The sequence below is a fragment of the Trichosurus vulpecula genome, chromosome 7, assembly GCF_011100635.1.
Source record: "Trichosurus vulpecula isolate mTriVul1 chromosome 7, mTriVul1.pri, whole genome shotgun sequence".
NCBI lineage: Eukaryota > Metazoa > Chordata > Mammalia > Diprotodontia > Phalangeridae > Trichosurus > Trichosurus vulpecula.
This window is the reverse complement of record NC_050579.1, coordinates 206,144,545-206,166,161: the sequence shown is the minus strand read 5'-3', so window position 1 is coordinate 206,166,161 and position 21,617 is coordinate 206,144,545.

The window sequence follows — 21,617 nt, the reverse complement described above, 5'->3', positions numbered from 1 at the left end:
TTTAGAAAAATACATACAAAATACATGAAAAGAAAATTAAAAAAATATCTAGGGATGAGAAAATGGCACTAAGAACTGGGAGGAGGTGGTGATCGTGAAAAATCCATTGTAGGAGGTGATACTTACATTGAGGCTAGAAGGAAGCTAGAGAATCTCTAAGGTGAAGGTCAGCATAGAGTACTTCCAGGCATGGGGAAGAGGAATGCATAGAGACTAAAAGCACAGAGATGGACCTGCATATGTAAAGTACCACAGATATTCTAAAAACACAAAGTATGCCACACAGGGAACAGCAAATTTGCTAGTTTGACTTGAATATAGGGTGCATGCCTGAAATTATGTTCAAAAAGCTTAGAGGGGGTAGACCAGAACATATTGTGAAAAAGTTTAAATGCCAAATAGAGTATTTAGTTGTTTATCCTAGAGGAAATTGAGAGTCAGTGGAACTTCTTTAGTGAGGGAATGATGTGATTACAACCACACTTTAGGAATATCAATTATGGAAGGGAAGAAATTGGAGGCAGAATGATCAATTAGGGTGAGGGAGGAAGTGAAAAGGGCTGGATCTGGGCTAGTGGTTTTGTTAGTATAAAGAAGATGATTGTGAGATGTTGTAGAGGTAAAATCAGCAAGATTTGCCACCCCCCCCCCAAATGGATAATAAAGGAAAAGAAGGGGAAAGAGTTGAGCATTATTCTGCGATTCTGAACATGGGTGGCTGGAAAGATGGTGGTTTCCTCAACAGTAATAAGGAAGTTTAGAACAGAGCTGGATTTATTGTTTGTTTGTTTTGAGGGGAGAAGATAAAGAGTACTCTTTTGTGCATATTGAGGTTATATGTCTATGGAACATCCAGTTAAAAATATGTAATAAACAGTTTGTGATGCAGAATTGTACTGAGATTACAGCTGGGCATACATCAGTGAATCAAGCAATCACATGTTTATGAAACCCCTACTATGAGCCAGAACTATGGATAAAATGACATAAGTAAAACTATCCTTGCTCTCAAGGATCTATATTATTATTGTGTATGTGTGGTGACACATACATAATAAACCTAAGACCATTTGGGGAGGTAAACAGTAGCATGTATGAAAATCAAGAAAGACTGGATGCAGAAGATTTCATTAAAACATATTTACAAAACATCTACAACATTCAGGGGATGGTGTTCAATGTTTCACATGCTGTAAACTAGTATTCAAGACTCACTATTATCTGGATAATTTTATTTATACCAGTTTCTCACCTGATAACTTTTGAACCAGTCAGGCCAAATCTCCTCACTATACTCTAAAACTTGCCTCATCCTGGGAGATATAGATCTTGTAGTCATCTGCATAGTAGATGATACTAGGGAGTATAGGAAGTTATGAGGTCAGGAAGGAGAGCATATAAGAAGAGGAATCATTATGGGTCCTCAGAGGACCTGGGTTCTCCTACCCTGAATATTTTTTACTATAGTGGCTCATGAACCGCCACTGGCATGCTTCCCATTAACAATCAGAGAGTAGACAATTAGCTTTGAGAAAATGCATTTACTAAAATTGTAGAATAAGAACAGTTGGTACAAAACATTTCTGTCCAGAGGGCTCAAGTACACTCTTTGATATGCTCTGCATTCATGGGCAGAATTGTTTACCAAGCTTTTCTTATTATTTCTAAAAATGTAATTACTCATTCATAGTGATATATTTAGATATCACCTAAACTTTTTAGTGTTTCTTTTGTGTAAGCATTATAAGCTAAATGAAAGAGTTCTAAAGGAAATTCATCAAAATATGGCACATAAGGCAGGAATAATTTTATGTCATGGTTAAAAGAGAGGTACTTGATAAAGTGTAGAAATCAGATGAGTCCCAGCAAACTCAGATCAGGCCTCAGGACAATGAATCACTGTCAGCTGTGGTGGTTTCCAGACTTCTCAACCCACAAATGCTAAAGACAACTTAGAAGGTCAGTAGAAAAGGTCTGTTGGAACTGGATGAGAGAGGACTGTGGTCTAGCCCTAGCCCCTCGTTAGTGGTGGCAGAGGCAGTAGTAACAGTATCAATAGTCATGCCAGTGGTTGCTTCTGGAGCTCTCAGCCCACAGACAGTAGAGGGATCTAATGGCTGATCAGAGGGGGAATTCAGGGATCTCTTCGCTAGCACTGAGGCAGGATTCTCTTGCTTTGCCCATCCTTGGATCTGGGTCTCAGTCCTGGGTGGTGATCCTGAGGTAAGGAGTAGCACTGGCATGACAGAGCTTGTGGCAGTTGTGGAGAGGGAATCCCCCTCACAGTTCCAAGGCAGAGAAGAGTACTTGTGGTCACTTGTAGATCAGAATACAAACCAGGAGAGGAGTAAACATCTCTCCTTTGAGCATACAACCTTGGAAGAACTAGAAATTTATGGGTCACTAGAAATATCTCTGAAAATAGCTGCACAAAACTCCTGAAGTTTGGGACAGTACACTCTCCCGATTGGAAGCAGAGCCGTACCTTACCAAAGAGCTAAAAAGTCAAGTAATTGGCTGGGAAAATGAGCAAAGAGCATTAAAAATCAGATTATAGAATCTTTCTTTGGTGACATAGAAGATCAAAACATACAACCAGAAGAAGACAACAAAAGCAAAGCTCCTACATCTAAAGCCTCAAAGAAAAATATGAATTAGTCACTGACTGTGGAAGAATTCATAAAGGATTTTGAAAATCAAGTAAGAGAAGTAGAGGAAAAATTGGGAAGAAAAATCAGTGATGCAAGAAAACCATGAAAAATGAGTCAATATTTTGCTAAAGGAGACCCCCCCCCAAAATACAGAAGAAAATAACATCTTAAAAATAGACTAACCCAAATGGCAAAAGAGGTCCCAAAATCTAATGAGGAGAAGAATGCCTTAAAAAGCAGAATTGGCCCAATGGAAAAGGAGGTCTAACAGCTCACTGAAGAAAGTAATTTCTTAAAAATTAGAATGGAGAAAATGGAAGCTAATGGCTTTATGAGAAATCAAGAAATTATAAAACAGAATCAAAAGAAGTTGAATGACTATCTCTCTGTATCTATGCCTGTTTGTTGAATTTATCTCCACTGTGAACTCTCAAACTGACATTCCAAACGTTGGGTGGGATCTCCACTTCTGGTCAAATAATTCTGCTGTTAGACACTGAGACTGATTTGTGCATCTGTAGTTAGAGTTTGTTTTGCTTAGGACTAGTACTAATCCTTCCCTTAATCTAGCCTCCCTCTTATTACACTTTCTTCCTCTTTCCATTTCCCTCCTGTTTCTCTGTTGAGTGAAATGGATTTCTGTACCAAGGCTGTCTATGTGCAACTTAAAATGCTATATAAATGCTAGCTTTGGTTATTAAGGTTTATTCACATTTTGGGCAGTGCGAGCTGTTAATGATTAATATAAATTGAATACCCTGTAATTTATCTATATTTGAGGAGTCACTATAACTCATATTTTGTAAAAAAAGTTGAAACCTTGCTAAGAAAAATGAGATCAGGCTTTAATCGGTGGTAAAGTGCTTTGCTAGTACTAGAAGCAATTGAGCCAGCAATTATGAATCTGGTCTGGACCAATACTGCTTTTCAGTTTTGCAGAGAATCTAGAGTTTTAGTCATTTCTCTTTTTCTAAGCATTCTGCTATATATTATAATGAATACCAAAGGACTTACCCTTCACAAATTTACTCACCTCTGAGGCCCCACTAACGAGCTTTCCCTGTTACACTAACATGTTTGCAGATATAACCAAATGTCATGTGACATTTTTAGTCTATGCAAGTATGTTTTCTGTCATGTATAGAATACAATTATTCTAATTGTTTTCTAGGTATTGGGAGAAATGTAGCAGTGTCTATAGGGGTTCTTTGAAAGAAGGTATAGTTATATTTAATCTGTGTCAATTGTGTCTTATTCACAAACATTACCATCTGCACTTTAATTGTGATATCTGACCTTTCAGTCATTACCATTCTCTCTGCTTTTTTATCCTAAGGATAACCAGACCTTGTTATTTGTCCTACACCGAAATTTTCCTTCTTCTCCTCTTCCCCTTCATCTCCCTCAACCTTTTCTCTACCCTCCTATTTCCTTCTCTCCTTTTCTATCTCTTTAACTTACTAGTCATCTTTCTATTGGCTTATCCATTGTAATGTGAACTCATTGAAAACGTGATTGTTTACTTCCAGGAGCTGATATGGTTGAGTAAGCAGTAAGTTGCTCTCACCTTCCCTTGCTGACCTTAGAGAACCCAAAAAAATCATCCCAAGAAAAATCCTAGAATAGTGGAGCCAGCAGAAAGAGGGGGTATAGCAGTTTTTTTTTTTTAGCTCACAAGGCTAGAGGGATTAACAGGAAAGGTCCGTCTTCCTGTGGCTGAAGGGGACCAATACAGGACAGGAGGTGTCCTGGCAAGCCAGCATCAACCCCCTCTCAGCAAACCACCAAGAGATCTAGAGTCCTAGTGTGGTGGACCAGGAAAAAGCCAGCACCAGGACTCCTTCCCCACATGCCTTCACACATTCATTCTTATTTTTCTATACAACATGACTAATGTGAAAATATGTTTAATAAGAGTGTATATGTAGAGCCTGTATCAGATTGCATGGCGTCCTGGGGAGGGGGAAGAAGAGGGAAGTAGAAAAAATTTAAAACTTAAGGAAGTGAATGTCAAAAACTAAAAATAAATTAATTAAGAAAAAGAAAAAAGAAAGAAAAAGTGGACTGTCTCAATTTTGTATTTGTATCCCCAGCCCTTAGCATAATGCTTGGCACGTAGCAAATGCTTAATGAATGCTTTTTCATTCATGTATCCATTGATCTATCCACCCAGCCATCAATCCATCCATTTATTCATATTCTGCATGGAGAATAAAATAGAGTATATAATAATTTCACAATTTCAAACAATATTCATAGATCTATCACACTTCTGTCAAAGTTAGGAATGAATAATTTAAATAACATAAGGTCCAAGATCTTTGAAAAATATAATTATAGTTATTACATCCTAAATTTATGTTCATTCATTAATTACCCTTAACCATAATCCTTAAATAGTTGGTCATAAAACTAACATCTGGCCAGATGTGTTTGCACACACCTGTAATCTCATCCTTGATATAAGGGGACGCTGGGAGTTTTGAGCTGCAGAAGGTCTAAAGGAGTTCTGTTGTCCACACCAAGTCTAGCATTGTTCTGGTGAACCCCTAGACACATGGAACTACCATAATTCCTAGGGAGGAACAGAGAACTAGTCCAAGGTAGAGACAAGCTGGCCCAAGTGAAAAATGCAGCAGATTAAAGCTTTGGTGCACTGGTGGTGGGTACAGGCTCTTGAGTGGTGACTGCATTTCTGGTATAGACAATACAGGGAGATTCTGTCTCAAAACAAACTAAACCAAACAACCAAACAACAACAACTCAGTGGCTTAAAGCATCTTTCTCTAGTTAATGGGAATAAACTATAACTATACTATATGTCAAATATATGTTAAATATATGTATGTATACATATGTATGTATATTCCTATAATAAACACTACATGGGAATACATGAAGGATATATGAATACTCATTTAGGATTTAATAAGAGAATCCCATGGAGTTGTTTGCAGCACATAGAAAGTATTAATTGACTTGCTCAGGGTTCCTGAGATAGAAAGTGTCAGAGGTTGGGTTCAAACCAAGGTCTTCCTGGTTCTAAACCTGTCATTCTATCAGTTATGTCACTCAGAACCAAAATCAAAAGACAAATCATGAGACATCTTTCTTTTTCCTTTGTTGTTACAGACCTGGTGCTCAGTGATAGAGAAAATAATGGTAATGTGAAAGAATTTGTTCCTTATGAAACCACATGTTTATTGCCCAGTATGTGATAATCCTAAAATGGTATTCATTATTTTTCTAAATTACCACCCATCCCCTACCACACACACTCTTTTCAAATATAGGAATCATGTTTACATGACTTACATAATTTTTAGGCTCATCCATATTCCTTTATAAAATTTAATTTATTAAAAATTTATTTTATTTTTTGGTTACATTTGACTTCCAAGCTGTTTCCCTCCATTCCTCCAAAACCCATATTCTTTTTCAAAACTAGTAACTGCCTTGTATTTATTTTACATTTCTTTTTTTTAGTTTATATTTATAAGTACATGTCATCTTTGCTGATAAAATGTAAACTCCTTAAGAGTAGAGTCTTTTTTTTCCTTTGTAACTACAATGCCTACTACAAACATACAGTAGGTGTTTGTTTACAGCAATAAATGTTTATTGATTGATTGATTACCGACTGCCTTCTGTTTTCAGGAAACTCACCATTTCTTCATGAAATATCATAAATTATTTTGGCCAATCCCCGGAGTGCCCATGCTATAAGACTTTTATAATGGACCTACAGAAAAATACAGGAGATGGTATATTTCCAAAAATGAAATACTACCAAAGAAATGCAGCCAGAATCTCCACTACAAAGGAAAAGGGATGATCATTGAGTAGGTGTTGGATGAGTTTACAGTAATGACCTAAGTAAATGAGGAGGGGATTTGCTAATTTTCTGTCTGAGTAAATACACTAATACCAAGCATCACATAGGTGGCTGTTAATCAACTCCCTCTGGCAGCAATGTGATGGAGACATATTGATCCAACCATGACTATATACTTCTAACATATGCAGTGTGGGCCCAGAGATTGGTTTCTTGCCACAGGAGAAGTAAGGCATATTTCAGAGTAAATAGGAGGCAGCAAGGGATGCATCAGACAACTAGACACCATCTGAAGTCTGATGCAAGGAGCAACGTTACCTTGGTCTATTTTTTAAAAATTAATGAATAAAAAGCAAAGATTTTAACATGTTTTGGGGGAGATTATCTGCTTAATTGAATATATCTTTAGGCCAACAATCTTCTGGCCATGATTTTCACTACGTGTACATTTCACACATTTCCGTTATATCATGAAAACTTTAGTGTTATTTTTTGAATTCATGCTCTAACATTGATTACTTTCATTACATAATAAGGGGTTTGGAATAAATGATTTTTAAAAATCCCTTACAACTCTAGATTTGTGATCATCTGAGACTATATTTGGAAAAAACAACACTTATTAAACGTCCTTTTAGCAGTGCCATTAGGTGAGGTCCTGTGCGAAGTGAATTAAGTATTCCCAGGCATTGCCCTGAAGGAGTTAAGAATCCAAAGCACACATAGAAGAAATCAGGCCAGCAGTAAGCATTTATTAATCACTTATAATGTGCCTGACACTGTGCTAAACCACAGGGATAGAAAGACAAAAAAAATTCCAGTACCTGCTCCCAAAGATATTATACCTGAAAGAAATTGAACATGTGAAGGTAAATCTGCATCTCAATCAAATAAAAATGTCAAGGAAAAACTATAAAGAAAAAAGACAAATATTTATTAAAGGGAGACTGTATACAGAGTACTCTTTTAGTTTCTGGGAGAGAAATAATGTAAGTCACAGTCCCCGCCCTCAAGGAGTTTACAGTCTAATATAGGAAAAGACACCAGCATAGTATTACATATTAAGTCCAATTGTTGGTTAGTTGTTTTCAGTTGTATTCGACTCTTTGTGATCCCCTTTTTTTGGAGGTGGATGAGTTATTGGTAAAGATACTGGTGTGGTTTTCCATCTCCTTCTACAGCTCATTTTACAAATGAAGAAACTAAGGTAAACAAGGTTAAGTGACGTGCCAAAGGGTCACATATCTAGTAAGTGTCTGAGGCCAGATTTGAACTAAGGTCTTCTTGACCCCAGACCTGGCACTCTATCCACTGTACCACCTAGCTCCCCTGTTGTTTCAACAATCTGGCTAGCAGCTATTGTGGAGGTGAAAGACCAACACAAGTCCAACAACAAGAATGCTGTCAAAGCCCAGGCTCTTTTGATCTGCTTTACTAAGGAAAGCAACGTTAAGGGGTTGACAAGTTTACTTTAATCCAGCGTGTAGATATAATTCACTTAGTTCAGGGGAAAAAGCCAGCACCCTGAACTTTAGAGCAAATTACAAGCAAATTACAAACATCAACAAACAGACCAAATACAATTCATAGTTACCAACATCTAAGTTCAGCCCGGGAGCTCATAACAAGGGCTGGCCCAGAGTCGTATATGCTACCATGGCTGTGGGTAAGAGCTCCAAAGAATAGAAAGCCAACCCCTGGTTTTATATCTTTTTCAGGGTCAAGGGTGAGTCACACATATGACCCCCCATGTGACCTGAAATCATCACAAAGAGGCGACTTAAGCCCACATGGTCTAAAAGCCTCTGATGACCCAAACATGCCACTCAAACCCATGTAAACTAGGCCCTCCCCCAAGGCAAGGAGGACACCAAGGACTTCCAATCTAACCAAGGAAACAAAGGCCAAACTCTTCAAGGGCACTTGGTTGAACTGAGTGCTAAGAGCCCATTTTGTTTACCAACACATTGGTTAAGTACAGAAGAGATATATAAAACAAAATGCTAGGTGAGGTGTAAGGAAGAAAGCCATTACTATTTAGGGGTATCAGGGAGGGCTTTTTGTAGGAGATGACATTAGAGATGAGCTTTTTTTTCTTTTATTGGGTAGGAATTGAAAGGGAAGATGACCAATACAGTAAGCTGAAGCAAAGGTGTGGTGATATGAAACAATGTGTGTAGAGAGTGAGAGAACTGTCTACTTTGTTTGGAGAACAGAAATGAAATTTGTCTTTGACTAAAATTTCTCCCAGCCCATGACACTCAACATAATTGGATGCTTTTATGTAAACCAAAAGACTACTGAAATACTTTTGGCCCTCTTGACAAATCATAGGGGTATTTTCCTCATCTACCCCTTCTCTAGACCAAAACAATGATTCAGAGGGTCAAATTCTATGAAATCCTTCTCTTTCCTCTCAGATTAAATCTTTCTTGTTCTATCTTCATCAAGACAAAGAACTGCGAAGTTTGAATACAGACTGAGGCACACTACATGCTCGCCTTTTCTGCTTCTCTTTTGTTTTTGTTTTTGGGGTTTTTTTTTGTTTTTTTTTTTTTTGGTTCTGTTTCTTCTTTCTCATGATTCATTCCATTGGTCAAAATTCTTCTCCACGACTTGACTAGTGCATAAATTAATTCAATGTGAAGTTATACATGACAGTTATATGAGACTTCATGCCGTCTTGGGGAGGGAGGGGGGAGGGAGGGGAGAAAAATTGGAACTCAAAACTATGTAGAACCGTGCGTGGTAAACTAAAAATAAATAAAGAAATTTATTAAAAAATTAAAAAAAAATCTTTCTTGTTCCTTGCATTCGGTTCTGAGAATTTGGAATTCCCTTAGTGGGAAACTAATTTTAAGGCCTTGAGCTCCCTAGAAACAATACCCTACCACTTAAATATTTGGGAGAGAGTTGTTCAGTCATTTCTGACTTTTCATGGTCCCATTTGGGCTTTTCTTGGCAAAGATACTGAAGTGATTTGCCATTTCCTTCTCCAGCTCATTTTACAAATGACAAAGAGGGTTAAGTGACTTGTCCAGGGTCACACATCTAGTAAGTGTCTGAAGGTAGATTTGAACTCAGAAAGATAAGTCTTCCTGAGTTAGGCCCAGCGCTCTATCCACTACATCACCTTGCTACCCCCTAGTGGAACAGTACTCAAAATAGTCAGTGGATTTCAGATGATAGAAAGAGGAGAAGAGGGCTCTCTAAGGAAAACATGGCTCAAAACTTGAGCATTGTTATTGACATTCAAAATGAATACAAAGATTGAGAAAATTGTCAAGCAATGACATTACCAATGTTTATTAAGTACCTAATGGGGATATAATGCTATAATATGTATATAGACTATTCATATAAACAAGACAGTTAAGGGTCTACACTATAGTATTCTGTAAAAGTAGCAACGAGAGCCCTGTGGACAAAGAATTTATACTGAAAAGCTATAGAGGTATGTTCAGGTGTCAGGCTTTTTGTAGAGGAAAATTGTTCAGACAGGTACGAAGAATGAAAAAATAATGGAGAAAAAACTAGGTACTTTTATTGGTTGATTCTAAGGCAACATATTACAGGCCCAGGGTAAATACATAATACTAATCTTAGAGAGACAAAGGGCCCATCAACAGGATCACAATTTTCTCTAATCTCAAAGAAGTAGCATGGTATAGTCCAAGGATGGGGAATCTGTGGCCTTGAGGTCACATGTAGCCCTCTAGTTCCTCAGGTGCAGCCATTTGACTGAATCCAAACTTCACAGAACAAATCCTTTTTATTTTATTTTATTTTTTGACGACTGCTGCTTCATTTGTTTATTTATTTATTTATCTATTCATCTATTTATATATTTATCTATTTATTTATTTATATGTTGGATTCCATACTTTATTATTTAGTATTTTTTTAGTTTTCAGCATTGATTTCCACAAACTTTGAGTTACAAATTTTCTCTCCATTTCTGCCCTCTCCCACACTCCAAGATGGCATATATTCTGATTGCCCTGGTCCCCAGTCAGCCCTCTCTTCTGTCTCCCCACTTGCCCTCCCCCCCCCATCCCTTTTCACCTTATTTTCTTGTAGGGTAAGATAGATTTTTATGCCCCATTGCCTGTATATCTTATTTCCCAGTTGCATGCAAAAACAACTTTTTTTTGATCATCTGCTTTTAAAACTTTAAGTTCCAAATTCTCTCCCCTCTTCCCTCCCCATCCATCCTCCCTAAGAAGGCAAGAAATTCAACATAGGTTACACAAGTATCAATATGCAAAACACTTCCATAATAATCATGTTGTGAAAGACTAACTATATTTCCCTCCATCCTATCCTGTCCCCCTTTATTCAATTTTCTCCCTTGACCCTGTCGCTTTTCACAAGTGTTTGCTTTTGATTACCTCCTCACCCAATCTGCCCTTCCTTCTATCTTCCCCCCTCTCTTATTCCCTTCCCCCTACTTTCCTGGGGGGTAAGATACCCAATTAAGTGTGTAGGTTATTCACTCCTCAAGTCAAATCCTATGAGAGCAAGATTCACTCATTCCCCCTCACCTTTTCCCTTCCAATGAACTGCTTTTTCTTGCCACTTTTATGCAAGATAATATACCCCATTCTATCTCTCCCTTTCTCCCTCTCTCAATATATTCCTTTCTCATCACTTAATTTTGTTTTTTTTAGATATCATCCCTTCATATTCAACTCATCCTGTGCCCTCTGTCTATATTATGTATATTCCTTTCAACTACCCTAATACTGAGAAAGGTCTCCCGAATTACATACATCATCTTTCCATGTAGGAATGTAAGCAAAACAATTCTACTTTATTAAGTCCCTTATGATTGCTCTTTCTTGTTTGCCTTTTCATGCTTCTCTTGATTCTTGTGTTTGAAAGTCAAATTTTCTATTCAGCTCTTGTTTTTCACTGAGAAAGCTTGAAAGTCCTCTATTTTATTGAAAATACGTATTTTGCCTTGGAGCATGATACTCAGTTTTGCTGGGTAGGTGATCCTTGGTTTTAATCCTAGCTCTATTGACATCCAGAATATCATATTCCAAGCCCTTCGATCCCTTAATGCAGAAGCTGCTACATCTTGTGTTATTCTGATTGTGTTTCCACAATACTCAAATTGTTTCTTTCTGGCTGCTTGCAGTATATTCTCCTTGATCTGGGAGCTCGGGAATTTGGCAACAATATTCCTAGGAGTTTTCTTTTTGGGATCTCTTTCAGGAGGCAATCTGTGGATTCTTTCAATTTCTATTTTACCCTCTGACTCTAGAATATCAGGGAAGTTCTCCTTGATAAATTCTTGAAAGATGATATCTAGGCTCTTTTTTTGATCATGGCTTTCAGGTAGTCCAATAATTTTTAAAGTCTCTCTCCTGGATCTATTTTCCAGGTCAGTGGTTTTTCCAATGAGATATTTCACATAGTCTTCCATTTTTTCATTGCTTTGGATCTGTTTTATAATATCTTGATTTTTCATAAAGTCACTCACTTTGACTTGCTCCAATCTAATTTTTAAGATGGTATTTTCTTCAGTGGTCTTTTGGACCTCCTTTTCCCTTTAGTTAATTCTGTCTTTCAAGGCATTCTTCTCCTCATTGGCTTTTTGGAGCTCTTTTGCCATTTGAGTTAGACTATTTTTTAAGGTGTTGTTTTCTTCAATTTTGGGGGCATCTCTTTTAGCAAGCCGTTGACTTGTTTTTCATGATTTTCTTGCATCACTCTCATTTCTCTTCCCATTTTTCCTCCACTTCTCTTACTTGCTTTTCCAAATACTTTTTCTGCTCTTCCATGGCCTGAGACCAATTCATATTTTTCTTGGAGGCTTTTGACGTAGGCTCTTTGACTTTGTTGACTTTGTCTGGCTGTATGTTTTGATTTTCTTCCTCACCAAAGAAAGATTCCAAAGCCTGAGTCTGAATCTGAGTCCATTTTCGCTGCCTGTTCCCAGCCAACTTCTTGACCCTTGAGTTTTTCATAGGGGTATGACTTCTTGTAGAGTATAGAGTACTTTGTCCCAAGCTTGAGGGGCTGTGCTACTTGTACACAGCAAACTCTGCCACAGCAGCACTCCTCCTCCCCCAAGAACTGCCAACCCTGACCACAACCCAGATCCAAGCAGGCTCTTAACTCCCACTCTGATCAGCCACTTAATTCCTCCCAGAGTGTGGGCCTGGGGCTGGAAGCAACCACAGCTGGAGCTCTGGAAGCAATCCCAGAAGTCCACCACTTCTGCACCCCCAGGGCTAGGGCCGACCACACACTCCTTTCACTCTGTTCCAGCAATTTTTCCACTAACCTGCTCTGTTGCCTTTGGTGTTTGTGGGTTAAGTCTGGTAACTGCCACAGCTCAATGATTCAGGGCCCTACTGCCTGTTTCGCCTGGTTCCCAGTCTGGTTGGTCCTGGTGTGGCCCATGCTGGTCTGTGCTCTGTTCTGCTCCCAGGTACATGTGATAGACCCTTCCCAGCCACCATCCAGGCTTTCCTTGGCTGAAGTCCTGCTTCCCTCTGCTATTTCATGGGTTCTGAAGCTCTAGAATTTGTTCAGAGCCATTTTTACAAGTGTTTGGAGGTACCTAGGGGAGAGCTTAAGCAAGTCTCTGCTCTCCAGCTGCCATCTTGCCTCTTCTCCCTGACAAGTCCTTTTTATTAATAATTAGGTTCCCCACCACTGGAATTTATAGGGCACTAAGCTTGGAATTAGTGAGGCCTGAGTTCACATCACATGTTAGACTCATTAACTTTACTAACCTAAATTTATATTCTCCGGACATTGTTTTCTTCCTCTGCAAAATCAGGAGAGGGGTGGAGTGGACTTCATAATCTCCAAGGTCCCTTTCAAGTATAAATTGATTATCCTCTAAAATCTTCCCTATCCTATGAAATGATCCCTAATTCCTGAAGTGATGTGATTTTTTAAGGAATTTCTGAGATTGATTCAACAGGTGAATTTCAGAGGGCAGAGAGGAAACTAGTCTTAGGGCTTAAAAAATCCTCAGCACCTCTAAAACTCTAGATTAAATGTAAATAGCTAGAGTAGGGAGTGATAGAGCTTCTGTTTCCTCCTTTCTGGATTCTCCTTTTCTTTGCCATGCCACCAGAAGGCACAGAGGAAGTTGGCAGATGAAAATAAAGAGCACTCATCAGTTTCCAGAACTAAGAGAGGGACCCAGTTTGCTTATAAAGGCCTTAAACATTAGTATGTTCCTAAATAGTTATTTGGCAAGGAGTACCCTAGCAAGAAAAGCAGAAGTGGGGAGGGGAGGAGATTCTGGAAGTTTGAGGAGTTGTCATGTATCTCTCATTGGAAAAGTCATTCAGTTTCACAACATAGGAGTCATCTGAAAGAACAGGTTATTTGTCCTATCAATAAAATGTTATCAAAACTGATAGAAGGAATATAAATGGAAGGAAGCAGAAACACTAGATTACCCTTCACAAATGAAAGATGGATTACTGAGAGCCTTGAGGGAAACATGAGAGCAGGCAATAGAGGAATATTTTCCAAACAAGAGTGAAGATCACTAAATTAAAAGCCTTATAACTAGAGAAGTCAAAGAATCAATGAACATCTGATATTAGAAAATGTTTTTGTGTGTTTGTCTTTTTGTCATCAGAACCCAGCTCAGTGCCTTGTGTATAGTGGTCACCTAATAAATGCTTATCTAATTGAAATTACCTGAAAACATAATGATGTAGAGTTGATAATCCCAGTGCAGTTGTCTCACTGATGTGATCTGAAGAACATTCTAAGTTCCATTTGACCATAAATCGGACAGTGGAAGTCCCTGAAATTCCCAATATCAGTAGTACCCTTTTAACCTTTCTGGGGAGTGGGAAGGGGTAGAGTCAAGATGGCAAAGTAAAAGCAGGACTTGCTTGAGCTCTCCCACAAACCCTTCCAATACCTGTAAAAAATGACTCTCAACAAATTCTAAAGCAGCAGAATCTATGAAATGATAGAGTGAAACAAATTTCAAAAGGAAATGTTTATTGCACTGGGCTGGGGGAAGAGTGCAGACCAACGCTGGCCTCACTACCATAGACTGGGCCCCCCAGCAAACTTGGAGCAGACCTCAGGGGACTGAATCACTGGCAGCTGTGGCAGTTGCCAGATTTCTAACCCCCCAAACACCAAAGACAATGTAGAAGGCCAGTAGGAAAGGTCTGTTGGACCTGGGTTAGAGGGCAGTGGTGGCAGCTAAAGGGGCTGCTTCTAAAGCTCTTTCTCTGAAAGCGGCTGCACAAAACCCCTGAAGCTTGGGACAGTACACCTTCCACACTGGAAGTAGAATCCTACCTTGACAAAGAGTGAAAAAGTCAAGTAATTGGCTGGGAAAATGAGCAAACAGTGTACAAAATCAGACTATAGAATCTTACTTTGGTGAGAAAGAAGATTAAAACTAAAACCAGAAGAAGACAACAAAGTCAAAGGTCCTACATCCAAAGCCTCCAAGAAAAAATTTTAATTGGTCACAAGCCATGGAAGAGCTCCAAAAGGATTTTGAAAATCAAGTAACAGAAGTGGAGGAAAAATTGGGAAGAGACATGAGAGTGATACAAGAAAGTCATGAAAAATGAGTCAATAGCTAACTCAAAATACTGAAGAAACTAACACCTTAAAAATAGACTAACCCAAATGGCAAAAGAGCTCCAAAAAGCCAATGAAGAGAAGAATGCCTTAAAAAGCAGAATTGGTCAAATTGAATAGGAGGTCCAAAAGCTCACTGAAGAAAATAATTCCTTATAACCTTTTCTGGATATGTACATATGTTTCTTAGACTACAGATTTTTGTAAAAAAAAACACAATTGTTAGTTATTTGTCCTTCATTTTTGAAGACCAATGATGCCACAGTGTGATATCTTGACTTGAAGGTGAATTGGATTTAAGTGAGGCACAGTCATCAGCCTTATCTCTTCCAGACTCACTGAAGTCCAGTGGCAAGACAAAAGTCACAACAACTGGTGATAGCCTGGGATGCAGCGGATGACCTTGGCATTTTAGATGTGTGACTAAGGTCTCAGCATTGCATATTGCCTACTTTGTCACCTTCATGGCTGTTGGAATGAATTATTTTCATCTTTCCATTCCACTGGGGAAATTTTCACATGCTTGTGGTAGACATCCCCTTAATTCACTGATGATTTTGTGGCCCATAGGTTACCCTCAACCTGATTTAATCCACCTGCCCAGATGATTTACTGGAGTATGTCCACTGTGCATGATACTGCCTCCTGGAGCCATGGGTGACATTGAGTGCCAAGTGGACACCAAAGGTTGATGAGTGGCCTTGAAAAGGGCTCAGTAAGCCCTCACACCAGAGGTGCTAGTCCTCCTTGAACACCCCAAACACCATAATACAATAATTTAGATTAGATTATCTGATTAAATTATTACCACCCACTGACACCTAGCAGAGCTCCGTGATCTGAAGGAATGGCATACTCAACTGGTAGGTTTACAGTGTTGGTGTCACAGGGAGGAAATAGGAAAAGGGTGTAGTATTTAGCCAGGCCCAGATGGGGCATGTTTCCCAAGGGGCATCTCATATGATGACAATAGGTCTGTCCTGCAAATTTGGAGGTCAAAATCCAAACTTTCACCATTTTTTTCTTAGGTAAACACATTAATATCAACTAATCACAGATCTTTAGAGTTTGGGAAGACTCAGTAACCATCTGGCTCAACTCATCAACACCCCCACCTGAAAGAATCTCCATCTAGCCTTTGCTTGAAGACCTCTAAGTAGGAGAAACACAACAGCTATCAATGTAGACCATTCCACCATTGGACAGTTTTAACTATTAAGAAGACCTTTCTGGTAATCAAGCCTAAATATTCCTCTTTTCAACTTTCACTTCTCTTTCTTTTTCTGTGTGGGGTCACAAAACAAGTCTTATTCTTCTTCCACTGGGTGATTCTTTCAACGCTATCTCAATTACAGAACTACAACGTCCCTGCTGAAATGCCCTCCCCCTTCATGAGAACTGTCTGAGATTTCACTGATATAGAGAACTCTAGAAGAAAAAAAAAACAGTCTACCAATCCTATTTAACACTTGCTCAGAAACTCACAGTATGAAGAAGGGGTTCTTAATTATTGATCCATGAATTTTAAAAAAAAAATTGAGAGCAAATTTCGATATAGTTGGTTGCCTTTGTAATCCTACATATTTTATTTTGTCCTTTTAGAAACATTATTTTGAAAAGTAGTTTGTAGGCTTCACTAGAGTGCCAAATGTCAGGGGAAAAAAGTTAAGAACCCCTGGTAGAGAGTTGCCAGAATACTTAAAAGTCTTTAGTCTTCTAATAGTAATCAGGCTAGAGAGAGTGAGGGTTTCCCTGCCATGGTTAAGTGGTCTCACATTCTTGTCTTAAGAATGATTGAATTTAGAACAGCTGATGACAAATAGGCCTTAATCCTCACTTTGGAGCAGGTGAAACACATTTTAGAAATGATTTCTGTTATTCTGAGCAAAACAGTTTAGTTGATTTGTTGTTTCTTATTGAGACAAGTTGGGGGTGATTGTCACTGTCCCTCTTTCATTATAGAAGGAAGGTATGATTATCTGGTTTATGATTCATCTCCCTTCCTTCCTGCAAAAGAAAAACAAAGAGCAGCTATACTGGGAATTATGCTGAATGTCAGAGAACAAAACATTTAAATTGGTTGTAGCATTTATTTTTCCTAATCATGTTTGATTCATCTATTTTGCCACTCTTACCTTCTCTTTGTCCTATCCCCTGCATCCCAAATGTGGCTTTTTTCCCTGGGAAATAAGTTCTATCCAGTACTATTGTTGTTTGGTCATTTTGAGTTGTGTCTAACTCTTCTGGATCACCATTAGGGGTTTTCTTGGCAAAGATACTAGAGTGGTTTGCCATTTCCTTCTCCAGCTCATTTTATGATGAGGAACTGAGTCAAACAGGGTTAAGTGACTTGCCCAGGGTCACACAGCTAGTAAGTATCTGAAGCCAGATTTGAACTCAGGAAGATGAATCTTCCTGACTCCAGGCCTGGCACCCAGCCACTGGGCCACCTAGCTGCCTAACCCAACTCTATGACATAATTATTATTACTATTAATTTTAAAGTCAGACACAAGAAAGTAGGAGATCAAGACATCAAAAAGTAAATGTAAGACTCCCATAGTAAATCATATGACTGTGTATGGTACTAGGTTAGGGGTCAGAAGACCTGGAATCTAGACTCAACTTTAGTACTAACTAGCTATGTGACCTTAGGCCAGTCACTTACTGTATCTGATACATATTTTCTGCATTTGAAAAACAAAGGGGATTGGGTACTTTCCAGCTCTAAAGTTTTATATTACTCCATCAGAAGAAGGTATCATATTAATTATGGATATCTAAATGAAGTAGACCGAATTGGATGCTTCAATGGAATTTTAAGAGGAATACTCCATACAACGGGTTGATTTTTGAGGGTTCTTGAGGGGAAATACAGCTATTACAGGAGAGACAATATAATGAATTAGATAGAAAATTGACTGAATTGGTTTCCAGTCTTCCTATGACCCATACTTATTTTGTGACCCTGAATCAGTCACTTGCCTCTCAGTGCCCCTAGCCAATAAGTTACAGAGGAAATGTGGACCTGCAAGGGTAGTAGTCAGGTTTGCACAGATAGTTATTTACACTAATAAAATCACAGGACCATACTCTCTCAACAAACAAACAAAATTCTGCAGGAGGCTTCTGCTGAGATTCTGAAGCTCCCTATGTTTGATCAGATCCCTTAGGCCAATAAGAAAGAACATGCAGGGACCCCTAGGATATCACAATAGATTCCAATAAAGTCCAAGGAGGCTGAGCAAGGTTTGTTTCTTCAGGCATGGGTCAGGAGAAAGCTCAGCCTTTCAGGGATTGCTGCTCCAAGATCAATCTAACTATGCCCCTTTCACTTATTTCTAATACCGCTTGTGTATGTCAAGTATTTAATAACTGCATCTCCAAGAGGGGGAAAAGGTATGAATGGCAGACTTTTAAATTTAATCTTCATTATTAGCACTCTAGACAATTAACAAAACAATAAGTCAAGTCTTGATTTGTAGCATTCGCAGATTTTCAAGGTGTAAATTTCTACACTGAAAGTTTCACAACTGGCTTTCCCAAACTGATTAGAGATAGCTCCACCACACCCTTGTCAGTGATCATCATTCTATGAAAGCAGAACATGTTTGTTTTCTTTTGCCTCCTGTAGGTGATGCGGTAGTTGGGCAGGTCCTTCTCTTTCTTCCTTTTTATCCAATACCATCCACACCCATACTCCATAAGCCTAAAAATTTTATATCCACAGTCCTTGTCCCAAAATATCTAGCACAAGATGAGTTTCCCTTCCCTTACTTAGAAAGGGATTCTACCCACTAGCTGCTACAAATAAATCATAACCAATGTTTAGAGTTTCATTATCTGTGGTTTTCAAGAGTTTAAAAAGTGCATTTGTGATTCTCCAAAAGGCAGAAGCCCAAATACACAGAGGCAATGTATGTCCTTATATCTATTAATAACTTGCACTGTCTTACCAAAATGCTTATTAGGGCAATTTTTAAATGGGCCATCTTAAATATACACAGACAGTAGAGATTATGTATAAATAGTGTTCTTGAATAATTAATCTATATTTTTCTCTGGAAGGATATATTATTTATAAAGCTGTCTCAGGTATGTTTTTATTTTTCAGGACTGGTTTATGCAAATAGAATAGTAATTGCTGCAGGTGGCTGCTTCTAGGGAAATGAGAGTTACCAGTCTGGAACATGGGTTTCAAAGCCTTTCTTGTTTGTGCTAGGTAATGTGGTTAGCATTTTAAAGGTTTGGAATTTGTCTCTATTTTGTGGGATAATATCAATCTATACTGGATGTAGAGCTCAGTACTGGAAAAAATGGTATAAATATTTCGTATGTCATTCAGAAAGAATCAATTTTGATTTGCACGACTTGGAATCAATTTGACACTGTATGTTTTCTAGGCAATAATTAGTAATTGGTTGGAAGGCAGGGATTTGGCTGAAAGCTGCCAACCCAATATGTTAATTTAGGATACAACTATGGAGGGCTGATTTCAGATAGGGGGAATATTCTCAAGCAAGCCCCACGAAAGAGCCTAAAATGGTGAAGACAAACAACGAGCTGTTCTTTTTTTGGTGTGTGCTTTTCATAGACATCATCATCTCTTGTATTAGGCAAGCTACCTTCATTCTCCCTTTCCTACCCCTAAATCTGGAACCAATCAGCATTATTGAAAATTGCCTGAACTATCTGTCTTACTGGGTTTGGGGAGGAGTAATTAATGAATATAAAGTGCTTTGCAAATGGAAAATGCTATTTAGATGCAAAAAAATCCTTTCTTGTGCTAATGAACAATGTCCTAATCAGTTCCATATATTAATATAATGTTTTCCCTGGATCAGTCAGTGACTCATGGAATATCTTTTGGTGGAGAGTACTGCATGATTAGATGCAGTCTAAATTCATTATTTAAAAATTTTCATACTCAATACTACATAAAGCCTGTCCCAAAAGTCTTGGTGCATTTCCTAAGCATGGGATACTCAGTATGTATCTCTGTCCTCAATATTTCAATGATGACCCTGCTGCAAGGTATTGAAATCCATTGGATAGTATTATTATTTGTCATCAACCATGTCTAGTGAACACTGTGGAAAAGTACAAATCACCTTGTCATTTTAAAAGCATCAGATATGTTCTGTGATTTATTCACTTAATAGCTAAGTTAACTTAACATTCAATTAGTGGATAAGCAAGCATCAGCAGACAGCCTAGTTTCTGAATAATGGGGCTGGTTTATTAGAGCTTGGAATTCAGATGCTGGCTGCATTATAACTCACTCTTATCAAGCCCCAATTTTCCATACGTAAAGTTGAGACTAATATTTGCCTTGCTTCATGAGGGCATTACAAAGGAGAGAGGCAGTATGGTATAATGAATAGCATGCTGGACTTAAAGTCTGAAAGACATGGGTTGGTATCCTGGCTCAGATATTTACTGCCTGGGTAATCTATTTTAGCTCTCAGCCTCAGTTTCCTCATCTGTAAAATGGAGATGATAATAATGACAGTGCCAATCTTGCAAGGTTGTAGTGAGGTTCAGATGAGATTATATATATAAAACATTTTGAGAACCTTAAATTTCAGTACACATGGCATCTGTTACTAAAGGTTTCAAAATAGCTTTTTTGAGGGAGTAATGTTTTCTTCTGGGATGCAATTGGATACAGACTGCAACATGACATTTAACTTGTCTTTAGTTAATTGGGAAGTCTAGAAAGTTTTCAGAGGGAGCAAATTAAGAATTTTTAAAGTTTTCTGCAAAATGTATTTGAGGGGGTGGAGCCAAGATGGCTGAGTACTGGCAGGGACTCACCTGAGCGCTCCCCTAAGTCCCTCCAAATACCTGTAAAAATGACTCTAAAAAAATTCTAGAGCAGGAAAACCCACAAAAAGACAGAATGGAACAAATTTCCAGCCCAAGATAACCAGAAAGTTCTACAGGATAAAGTCTCTTGCACCAGCTTGACACAAGCTGTGTCAGTGCAGATCAGACCCCAGCAAACCTGGAGCAGGCGCCGGGGACTGAATCACTGACAGCAGTGTTGGTTTCCAGACTTCTCAACCCACAGACGCCAAAGACAACTTAGAAGATCAGCAAAAAATGACTCTTGGCCCTGAGTGAGAGATGACCACAGTCAAGTACAGGGTGCACCAGCACAGCTCTGGTCCCAGCAAACCAGGAACAGGCCTTGGGAGTGGCTGAAATAGGAGCAGCAGTGGCAGTGGTAGCTTCTGAAGCTCTCAGCCCACAGATGGGAAGGTGATCAACCAACTAGTTAGAAGGAGATTACGGGAATCTCTTTTCTAGCATTGAGAACATTGTTACTTTGCCCATACTTGGAGCTAGGTCACAGTCCTGGGGCAAGGAGGAGGACTAGCATAGCAGAGCTTGCAGCAGCAGTGGAGAGGGGGCTCTCCTCACCATTCTAGGGCAGAAAAGTGTGCTTGTGTTTGCTCACAGAGCAGAGCACAGTCTTGGAGAGTAGTAAACACCTCTCCTTAGATCATACCACCTTGGAAGAACTGATAACTTATAGGT